Source organism: Lepisosteus oculatus, chromosome 5 (genome assembly GCF_040954835.1).
Source record: "Lepisosteus oculatus isolate fLepOcu1 chromosome 5, fLepOcu1.hap2, whole genome shotgun sequence".
NCBI lineage: Eukaryota > Metazoa > Chordata > Actinopteri > Semionotiformes > Lepisosteidae > Lepisosteus > Lepisosteus oculatus.
The window spans coordinates 19,619,436-19,631,961 of NC_090700.1; positions in this window are offsets into that span (position 1 = coordinate 19,619,436).

A 12,526-nucleotide genomic window follows, 5' to 3' on the forward strand; every position below is an offset into this window, starting at 1 on the left:
GAGCTCATTCACTGAAAATAAAAGCAAAGCACATACACAATTTTCATGAAGACTAACCATCCATAGATATAGGATTTGATGTAATGTAATAAATTAAGGAAGCTCCAAAAGATTCTGGAATTTACAGGAAGCTATAATCTTACCTAAGGTCTCAATATGTTAAGAGAAAACAGCAATGAAAACAGGCAAATTAAATGAATGTCATATTAGCACTGTTATGAGACTGTATATATATAATATAAATATAAATACATTGACTTGAGAACTGAATTGATCCGTAAAATATTTTTTTTTTGCTCCTAAAAACTCACACTAACTCGATAACTTGTCAACCAGGAGCAATAGATAAGTTCCATTCACAGATTGATCAGACAGGATAATCACCAGTCTTCCGCTTTACATCCTTCCACTGTGCCACTGAAGTTACTAGAAGGTCCCATGTTTCCGTGGTCTCATATATGAAACAGGAAGTTGAGAAGTAAACAAGCCCATTTAATTAAGTATTGTATCTAAAACAAAGTAATGGTTGTACCCTGTTAAGCAAAAGTTTGGGATATTTAGTTTTTATACTATGTTATAGTCTGAGCTACCATTTTTAGTTGTGTCTAAAGTGTAAAAAAAAAAGGCTGCATTTGCTATATTCTTTTATACCCTGCAAACCAGCAACCAGCAAATAATGAACAACTGAGCCTCATCATTGGAACAGTGCAGAGTAAACTGTAAACTTTAGGACACAGGGTTATGGTGAGTAGAAGATTCTAATAAGTGGCCCAAAATGTAGGCTGTGTATATCCTTCTCACATATTCTGTCGCAGCAGAAACACAATTCCATGGTGATCTTTGACTAAAATTTTAGCAATTGTTCTAATCAAGAGTTTAACCTGATAAATAAAAATAAAAATACAATTTGCAGTACATAAAGCAGAGTTTGTGGATTTGTACAAAGGAGCATATGTTAACGGCAGAGAATGTTTGGTTGGTAAATGTGGTGGATTAGCACCTATAACATTTCATATTGGCTGCTATAAAGACTGTGGTCAATGTGAATTAAAGATGCAAGTTCAGTTCTTATATGTTTGAGAGAGCTGTATTAAAACATGTTACAATAGTAATATTTTGGTGAGTATGACATACAGTATATAGTAGTTCAGGTGGGTAGCTGCGTCAGCATGCGTGGGCTGCAAAGGAACAAGTAATAGGTTTATTCCATGCTGAAAAAAAGAAGAAAGAGAACACAACATTTCGGCCGTGGAGCCTTCTTCAGGAGACCGCTTCAGAGAACACGTCAGGGCTGTGAAGATTAAAGATCTCCCCAAGCCCATTGTTTTTGATTTCACCTCTGACGGCCACGACCACTCTAATCTCTCCGTCTGTGTTCTCAAAGACGGTTTTCCGAACTCATACATCAGAAAGACCACCGGAACTAAAATTATTCTGCAGCTAGGATCACACATTCTCCCTTCCCTTAACGCCAGACTACTGTTCTTTTAAATTTTCTCTATTCATTGGAAGTTTCATTTCACACCTCTTTGCACCCATTCTGACTTCACATCTCTTGATTGGCCCCTCTTTCTGTCCCCTGCTCCCGCCTCTCACTCCTCCTCCCTCCCAACCTTTGTTCTCCCGCTACTTTACCTTTGCCTACTGCCCTGTCTCTCTCACACCTGAAGAAGGCTCCACGGCCGAAACGTTGTGTTCTCTTTCTTCTTTTTTTCAGCATGGAATAAACCTATTACTTGTTCCTATACAGTATATAGTATGTAAATCCTAATTGTGTCAGAGAAATCCCCACATTTTTCTGCAGTAGCGTAGATGGAAATGTACATCAACAATAAAAAAGGTCAATAATGTTTTTAATGATGTGTATTTGCAAATGAAATCCTTATGTGAGCAACCTACAGTATGAAATCCTGAGTGCAATTAAAGACTTTGTGAGGCTGGTTTGTAACCAGGCTGTTGTTATGGCCAGTAGAGTTAAAAAAGTGTTGCTTTTCAAGCAGAATGCTAAGAGCTGGGCGGACTGAGGTCAGCCTGAGAATCTTAAGCCTGTTGAGTAGCAGGTTCCCTGTGGAAGTAAAAGTGGTCACTAAAAATGGGGTGTCTGTCCTCCTGCTGGCTTTGTCATTGTGTTTGCATTTCCAAACAAGAGGGCGTGTCAATATGACTTCAGATTCACTGTGTACAATGTATTTCTCTGTCAGTGACAGAAGTAAGTCAACTATCCTAAATTAACAGGATTGAAAAAGATGTTAAAATATCATGCCAGTTAGAGTGCTGCTCTGACCTTTTACTAGATGTTACATTATTATGACAGTGCTCTCAGGACAATTTAAAATGTGCTGTTTAAGACAGTTTTGAAATAAATTTGAGCCTAAGGTTCCAGCTCATTTAATATGTTTTCTACAAAATGAATAACTGAATACAACTAGAATAGTGGCTTGTCTCCAGTCTTTCAAGCATTTGAAATATATCTAATATTTTATGAGCTGAACAGTTTTACAAAGACTAAGCACAGTTATTCCTACTTTACTATTCTATTATGAAGTTTGCTCCCATTTGTCAGCAAGAAATTCTTAACATGAATTCATCTTTCATGAATGATGAAATGTGAAAATGTGTTACGCTCTGATTCAATATGTGATCTATCCGTCACAAACCACAAGCAATCTAGAAACACTGCAGGCCTTTTAGTCATTTCTCCTGCCATCATATGGCTATGGTGTGACTATTATGGCCTGACTCAACAAAAGAACCAACAAAAGTGTTGGCTTTTGCAATGGTTAAAGATCAACCAAAAGAATGTGATTCTGGCTTGTTCGAAATGACAAAACATGAACAGCATCAATTCACTTTTCCAGCATAACAGGTGCATCAGCTTCTGTGCAGAGCCACAGTGTTAATTATGCAGAACCAACGGACAGGCATTTTTTAAAACAATGTTTTTGAAGATGTTGCTTTGGATAATACAAAAGCTAGTGAATAAACCTTTGAACAGTTTACCTTTCCACCTCCATCTCAAATACCTGCTTGACTGATACAATCTGTTAAACACACTGGGGCTCTGAAACAGTCATGAATACAGTGGTTCTATAGTACAGTTTCAGGAAGAGCAGATGGCTATTACTCTTGGTTGTTATTTAATGTTTTTGTTGGAATTGACATTAAGGAGTTTAGGTTCAATGAGTAACATTGTTGTGTGTCACCTTGTTCATAAACCATACAAAACAGGCCTGGACGATTCACTGTGGCAATACGTTACCAGAGCAGGCCTTTCAATTTTCTCTCCTGCAAAATCCCCCCCTCCCAATATCTGCCTTTTCTGAGATGGAGTGTGCAGTCTGTGGTTCAATCCCTCTGTTCTCCTGCCTCATGCCATAGGATCTCTCTCACTACTACCTCTCTAATAGACTGACTAACAAATTCTTCCAAATTAAACAGGCAGGGTGGGTCATTGGGTTTGTCCTTGAACTCACAAACATTGATCTCACTGGTAGTCAACATTAGTGTTGCTTGCAGATGAAATCTTCATGGATGTCTACACCCATAGGCAAATATTCTCAAGCCAGACTCTGTAATGGCCTTGTCCTCATGCGTTTAGGTTAAAGTTAAGCTACTGATTGTGACCAGAACAGTACAGTATGCTAACAACATACTGCATCTGTTAAAAGCCATCAAAAAGTACACAAAATTCTAGGATTACTCAAAAAGCAGAGGAAAAAAGAAACTGTAGAAGGAGCCAAAAAATAGTGCAGCTGTTGTTCTCCAGAGGCTTTTAAACATTCTGGCATTTCCCAACAAAGATACCTTATCAGCTCAACTGGAAACACTTTAAAGATCTATAAATTATATTAGAGGTCTCATCTGTACTGCACGTTAATGTGGCAATTAATGTTTCACCAACAGCAATAAAAACAGATTCCTTAAATCAGAAACAAAACCTTTCTCTATATGTACGTAGCCTCACCGGAAAATATGAAAAAGGTCAGGATCTGCAGAGTCCTGCAGTTTCTTACAACCTTGTGATTGTGCTTAAAAGAAGAAACCTTCTCTTAATAAAGAAAAAAGCCAGAAAATTGAGACCTACTGTACATGTTCAATTTGCACTAGCTGGGAATCAGTGTGCTTTAGTTATATCTCCCTGAACTACAATGTGGTCAATCTGAAATGGCAGCTCCAGTTAGTTCTAAGGACAAACGTACCTACAAGATTGTAGCCAAACAATAAAAAAATCTTATGTTTATGAGGATGTTAAATTATAAAAAGTCACAAAAGTCTTTTGCACTTATAAGCCAATTATAGCAAAACTGATTAATCATTTTTAAACCTTAAAGCAATACACCTGGATTAGACAACATATTGATCATAATATATGGTGAGAGGAACTAACAATTCAGGCGTAAAATTATTTTATGGCTGCAAGAAAGACCGTATGGCAAATTCATTGCCTGGTTTCGTTTGTCAATACAATCAACAAGGGAAAGTCATCGCTATTGTGGGTGTCCGTGACAAAAGTAATGAAAACACTCATCACTGATGATTTGTAGTTATGGTTGAACACAACTTCCCAGGCGTGGGTCCCTGCAGTGTAACTGAGTTCATATTGGGCAATAGTGAAGTGAAGCTAGATATGTCATGCTGATAAGGCCTAAAACAGGTCCTACACTTACATGCTAGACTTAAGCCATTTAAGGGGACTACTACTATGTCTTCAGAATGAAAAGTGAAACCTGAACCAGGGGTCACAAATGGAAACCAAGATCAAGAATCTTTCCCAAAAAGGTTGTGGGAGTATGGAACAAGCTATCCTGTCGTTATTGAAGATATACTCACTTCTTTCAAGAAGTGACTGAGAGAGTTTAATCCATTTTCTACCAGGCTAAAGAGTCTCTTAAAATGTGTAACTTCCCTCTGGCTCTTATGGTTCTTGTTTTCTAACATGCACTTTTTTATTAGCCATAATAAGAACTCCAGACCTTACCTTGCATTAAGATGGGCATGTAACCTCAAAAGATGTTTTTCTTTTAGCTGTGTCAATGTTTGTTTCAATGAAAATGTGTTCACTATTAAAAACTACTCCTGCTCCTGCCAGCAGGCTTCCCAATACTCATGATAGAGGACTGGAGTTTAACATGTCTTTGACAAATGTTAAAATGAATTTCAGCGCACATGTGGGCTTTATTAACTTAGCCACCATCCTTTTCATTGATATCTAGAGCTTTAGGTGTTAAATTATGCTTTAATTAAAAATCATACTTCCTTTTCTCAGTCTAAAACAGAAAATGAATATTCATAGTTAAAAACAGCTCTTTTGTCAAATTCATTGTCTTTTATAATTTATAAATTACTTTCTTGCAGGTATATTAAAAATTATGTATGATTGTATGATTGCTTTTTTGCTTTTGTATTCCACATTCATTTAATGGAACTTATTGCATAACCCAAGGATTGGAAAACTGCTGTCAAAATAAATTTGTTTTCATTTCCTTTCTGCCAAAATACACATTCAGCATTGTATTCTAACACAAGAGGCTCAAGTTTTAGTTGTAGTGCTTCTTTAATTACAGGGTTCTCTAGTAAGCACTCATTAGCTTGGATAATTTGGTTTAGCATTTTATGGTTTTACACATGAACACGTGATAAGATGACAGAATATACAGTACATAAACATGCTGTAAAAATATAGATAGCTAGCCTGTCAAGGGCAGAACAACCAGGGTTGCTATCAATTGAATAGGATGTGTTTATTCATTGACCAAGAGATCAAATTTACAAAACTCTTGGTTGTCACTTCACTGAATTAGGACAATCCTTTCAGTTAATCAAATATTTTAACTGTTATTGCATCTGGCATTTGTATTAATTATACAGCAGGGAATTAGGGAACAGATCATATAACCTACACCAGTTAGAAATTATTTAGAAAAAAAACAAAAGTTATATCTCTAGAACAGAACACAGCCAAACTCAAGATGGACTGTCAAGTGCATAAATGTTGGAGCAACAGAAATTAGGGCACTCTTAAATAACATGGTTAGCAGTCTTTAAAGAACCACCACCACCAAAGGTGAGGCCCATGTAAAACATATAAGTTCAGAAGTGATTGTTCCCAATTCAAAGCAGGTTATGGACCCAGGAGGGGAGGAGTTTTTGGAGGTTCATGCCTGGTGTTTTTGCCATACGTTCAGAGTCTCTAAGCCTGCTTGTTGCAGTGCTTCTAACAGAGGCATGCTGCTAAAGCATCTGGGGAAAGGTTTTCCAGTTTAGGGCTGCTGTCTCCAGATGGAGAAGCAAAAACTGGACATCTTCAATCGGATTTACTCAGCTCTATGACACCAAAACCCCGGTTCTTATTTTGCAGTTTGATGGCACAACAACACTGACCAAACATGGCCTTTACAAGTACAAATTACACATCTTCCTCAGTCCAACCACAATAACATTTCTTTCACTCACAGCATTCCGATGAGCTAGAATTTTATAAATACCAACCTGAACAGCTTTAAAGAAGACAGAGCTAAATTTGTCATCACTCTCCTGGAACTAACCAGTTCTGACTGTGTTGACACCCTTGTCATCCAGACCTCAGCAACAACATTTATGGTTAACATTTGTCCCACATTCCAAGATAGAATGCCGAGTGCAAAACACAGCTGCACCAGATTTCCCCGTAAGCAAACACCACACCCTGAAATGACCAGAAACCAACCTTTTTATGGCTAAGAACAAGGGGACAGCACATAGGACATGTATCCTAAACAAACCTGGTAGAGTGGGCTGGGTGAGATACATATGATAACTTGCAAATTATATAAATACAGCTCAATATTTGTAAAGTTAACATCAGGGTCTTTGTACCTTTCTCTGTATTACAAAATAAAAAATATTGCATGCAGGTTTTTCCCTCAAAGCAGCCTTTTGGTTAGTACACTTCTCCTGAGTTATAAGAACACATAATACCAAGAAACACTACACAAACAATACAAGGTCATTATGTAATTATTCAGGAGCTAGGACCTGAATAAGCTACCTTATAGAAGGCTGTATTGTAGAAGCATCCAGAACAGCACACATGACAATGCCTTCACCTTGAAAACCTGAGCAAACATTCTATTGTTATTAGTTCATTGGTCACCTGTTAACTCTGGTGTAATATGATGAGTCTCTCTCATCCCCTTCCAATAGAAGACACTGCTATTCACAGTATACTGTTATTTGGTTCCTATTTACCTTTCAAAGGCTGAAGTTAATATATCACTCATTATCTTGACCTACATTACCACTGTTTGTTCAGCCACTGGGGATTTAAAATTACTTAAAGAACGTGTTGTACTTCATTGCTCCCAGAAAATAATTGTTATTTAAACACTGTTATTTTGAATTTATCATAACAAGCCTGAAATTGTGGCTTCTAGTTTACATAAATTTCTACAACTGTTCGATGCATGAGTAGTACTTGGTAATAATAATAATTGCTTACATTTATATAGTGCTTTTCTGGACACTACTCAAAGTGCTTTACAGGTAGTGGGGACCCTCCATCACTACCAATGTGCAGCATTCACCTGGATGATGTGACAGCAGCCATAGTGCGCCAGAACGCTCTCCACACACCAGCTATCAGTGGGGAGGAGTGATGAAGCCAATTCAAACATGATTATTAGGAGGCTATGGCTGGTAAAGGCCAATGGGAATTCAGCCAGGATGCCAGGGTGACACCCCTACTCTTTCTGAGAAATGCCCTGGGATTTTAAATAACCACACAGGACCAGGACTTCAGTCTTATATCTCATCCAAAGGGCGGAGCCTTTTTATATTATAGTGTCCCTGTCATAATACTGGGGCATTAGGACACAAACATACCACAGGGTAAGCACCCACTACTGGCCCCACTAACACTGCTTCTAGCACCAACCTTAGCTTTCCTGAAGGTCTCCCATCCAGGTACTAGCCAGGCTGACACTTGCTTTGCTTCAGTGGGCTGCCAATTGTGAGTTACAGGGTGATATGTCTGCTGGCATGGTAAAACATGGTAGAATAATGTTAGATCCAAACCCATTCTCTTAAGTAACATTTCTTGACTTCTATAAGAGAATTTCATGCTTTAAATATAAGACTTCTATCTGAGTTTTCCCAATTATGACACAGGCGCCGTCCTTTGGATGAGACGTAAAACCGAGGTCCTGACTCTCTGTGGTCATTAAAAATCCCAGGCACTTCTCGAGAAGAGCAGGGGTGTAACCCCGGTGTCCTGGCCAAATTTCCCATTGGCCCTTACCAATCATGGCCTCCTAATAATCCCCCTCTATGAATTGGCTACATAACTCTGCTCTCCTCCCCACTGACAGCTGATGTGTGGTGAGCATTCTGGCGCACTATGGCTGCCGTCGCATCATCCAGGTGGATGCTGCACATTGGTGGTGGTGGAGGGGAGACCCCATTACCTGTAAAGCGCTTTGAGTGGAGTGTCCAGAAAAGCACTATATAAGTGTAAGCAATTATTATTATTATTATTATTATTATTATTATTATTATTATTATTATTATTATTATTATTATTATTATTATTATTATTATTATAATAACAATAGTGACAGTGTCATATGATCTTTAAAGTTACCGTTATACAGCCTGCAGTGTTAGTTTTCTCCACCTTCTATCATTCTGTTTAAACAGAATTACTTCTGTACATGAGATAAAGAACAGAAACTTGCAAATCAGCAGAGCCGGATAGACCAGGTCGAAACTTACCACTCCACCTTTTCAAGTGTAAACAGAGACTTAGTTAACCCTGAGGCCAACTGATATGATACTCACACACCTCATAGCAGCTGTTGGCCAAAAATAATATAGAGAAATGAATAAAAGAATCCAATCTCTTTATACAGACATTTTATTCTTGTTTTTGTAACATTTTGATTAATTTGATAGCCACAAGATTAATGACTTTATGAGACAAAGATGCATCAGGTCAATAATGAAAAACTGTGTTCTACAGTCATCAGAGTTTTGTGATTTTGTTTTTCCGCTTTTCACTTTAATAGACATTTAAGTATCTACAGTAAGTCTGAAGCATATAATATACATGTGGTTGCCAACAGAGAGTCTCCTGGGTGTCCTGAGATAAGGTGTCCTCATCTCCTGGGATAAGGATTCTCCTGAAAATAAAAACAGCTATATGTGGAAGAGCCTTGTTGTGAGCAATTGCTTAACAAAAAATTCCTACATTTAGAAAAGGTTAAAAAACCTCAGGCACAAAAATATTGAATAGATTATATTTAACCCCAGAAATCGTTCTTTATGGTTTGTCTGATAAAAAATGTCTACAACACATATGGTCTAGAATCCAATATGGTAAGTACCCTGAACATGGACTACTGTATGTGACCATATCAAAGCAAAGGAGTTGCATTTCCTTGTTTTAATCTCTGAAGCTTTCAAACTGGCCTTACGTAATTGTTTAGAAAGCAAGACCATGAAAGACAAACATCAGCTTAATACCAAAGTTAAAAAAATGAATCCACTTAAAACTGAATGAACATATAATACCCTGATTATTTCACTTTCCAATTTACTATAAATTGCAAAACATAACCCTGAGTGTGGACTCAGGGTTATATATTGCATGGTAAGAATAAAAAATAAATATAAATTTTCTGATAAAAAATGTTAATTCTCTACAAATCTAACAGAGGTTTGCTTTGACTTCCAAATTTAAAAATAAGGCCAGAATTGTTAATATTTCAGTTATGAGCCCCAGAAGAATAGAGTTTGTCTTGTGTAGAACCCATCTGAAACACAGTTTATATAACTTGATCTGAAATGCCTGACCGAAACCTCAAAACTGGTAGAGCAGGTTTAGGACAAACAAAACATTCCCGACATTCAAAAGTGCTCAGAGATAGTTTAGACAATAGACAAACCTCATGACCTGTGGAAGAGCGGCCAAAGATGTACAAAAGTTTTATGACAGAATGCACTAGCTGTGGTACCATGTATACACACATATAAAACCACGTATTGCTGTTTCATTAAACAGAAAATAGTTAGATGTATTTATAATCATTTGTTAACCCTACACTTTAGTACACATGCACGACATTTAGCAAACAGCAAGCGGTGAATAAGGAGGCACATTAGACACATGTTTTATTCATTATTCATCAGTTATTTTATGAGGTACCAGCAATTAAAACTGCTGTCACTGTGTTGAACGTTAGTGTTGCAAACAGATATAGATTAACGTGCTTCTTTTATTAAATTAGGCACCTGTACTGTACAGTTCTGATCCTGGAGGTTGTGTCTGCAGGTTTTGCTAGGTCTCTTTAAAGCAGCAGCACCTAAAGAGCTGAGAGAATCTGTTCAACAGGTCCCATTAAGCCAGGAGCCAGCTGGGTTAGCTCATTAAGATCTGAGGTGGAATGCAAATCAGCACACATACCAGCCCTCCTGGACTAAGATTGGACATTCCTGGCTTAAACAGAGTCCACTGCCTGAACCATGGCTTTGCTTAATTCCATTCAAAATACAATAAAGGTCTTTCAGTTTCATTGAAACCCTAGCTGACCTCAAAGGATCATCTGAAGAGTTTAAAATGATTTTTAAAGTGGTGTTGGCTGACCATTGAAAAAAATCACTGGTCTTTTCAATTTCTTGACAAAGGTCAGCTTTCCGTTTTTTACATATATGATTAAGAGATTATTTGTATGATGGTATTGTATTTTATGTGTAAGGTTTTCCACACTTATTTCAGAGCCTGTTTCAACTTCAGTGCTCCATCTGCTGTCAAGATGGAGTCAGTGCATTAGACTTTGATTCACCTGTACCTGCATAAAACACTGCAGCTTGATATGGAGTTCCATCCATCTGTTTTATAAGCACTTTATCCAATTCAGGGTAACCTAGGGTGGGGTAACAGGGGGGGAGCTTAGTCTGGTAAACATTGTGTGTAAGGCAGGATACACCCTGGAACGCCAGCATACCACAGGGCAGACACAGAAGCAAACAGCCACACACATACTGTACTAGGGCCAGGTTCACAGAAGCCAATTAACTTACCAGTATTTCTTTGGACTGTGGGAGGAAACTCAGTCAGTAAAATCAGGAAGCCATCCAAACTCCACCCAAGGAATTGGACCTGGGCTTGCAGATATTGCCAGGCAGCAATGCTAACCACTGCATCACCGTGACGGTCTGTGATCTCGTGATATGACAAAAATATGAAAATATAAGAGTATTGCCTTTTTGTCAGCCCTAAGTATTTTGAGGTATTGTAACACCATGCAGGAAATTCAAAAATGTAAAATCCTTTTTTGTTGCAGCACTATATATATACACACATGATAATGTGGATATGCAATAGTTCCTGCTATGTTTAAAAATCACAACTATTAAGGCATTTAACACCCATTCACTGTCAGTGAGCTTCTCATAATGGAAGCACAGGGCACTGGATGAATAGAGAGGACAGGATGGGACACGCCTGTCAAAGAGAAAGAGTTCCTTTAAACTACCAATCAGACACAGTCAGTATGTCTTTAGGAAAACCTGTAAACTCCACACAGACAGCTGTGAGGCTGAAACTCGTAAGCATTCTGCCACCCATATGCTGAATAACTTATTAACAGAAAGATAAAGAAAGGTTGTCTCTTTCCATACCAGCCTTCCTGTGGTGTAATGTGTGTTGACAGCATTCTCAGTTCATAGATAAGACAATAGCTATGGCTTCAAAATGCATCTAATCCTCCTCATCTGCAACACAAGAAGACACAGGCAATTTCAGCTGACTCTGACAATGGCACAACAAAGCTATCAACATAATCAATTTCAACATTTCAGTGACTGTGCAGAATGTGACTAGACTTGGAAAAAGGCCTAATATCAATTTATCTGATCCATTTTGTACAGGGACACTTCTCTATAGCCTCCTGACAGAGCAGTGACCTGTTTTTTGTGTTCTCTTGCTTACTCTCTGAGATGAAAAACTATCTGCTGATTGTGAGACTCAGGAAGTACTTAAGACTTAACCTGTGCTAACCAGACTCTTCTCTAAGCTGTGGGGACAGGATATACTCCTACATTTTCAAGTGATTTTCTAATCCTCCAGGTGTTGATTGTTGTTACGTCCCAGTGTGTGTTCTGTGTGTGTGTGTGTGTGTGTGTGTTTGGCTTTGGCTTCTTTGTACTTTTTGTTTGTGTGTTCATCTTTGTTTTGTCATTACCTTGCCCCAGTGTTACATGTTCAACTTGTGTGTTCTTTTTGTACCCTGCTCCTATTTATTACTCTTGTTTTCCCTTATTTGTCTTCCTGGTTCACTTGTTTTTGTGTGAACTTTTGTATTTAAAGTTAGTTTAGATTGTTGGGTACACTTACACACTTAGTTGATTTTGTATTAGTACACTAGTTTAGTACGGGTGAGTGCCGTTTGTCTTGTATGGTTTTGGGTATCAGTGCAGGTTAGCTAGGGTGTTGTAGACACTGAAGACCGTGTGTTTCGGGGTTTCTTTTGTAGTCAGATTAGCTTTCCCT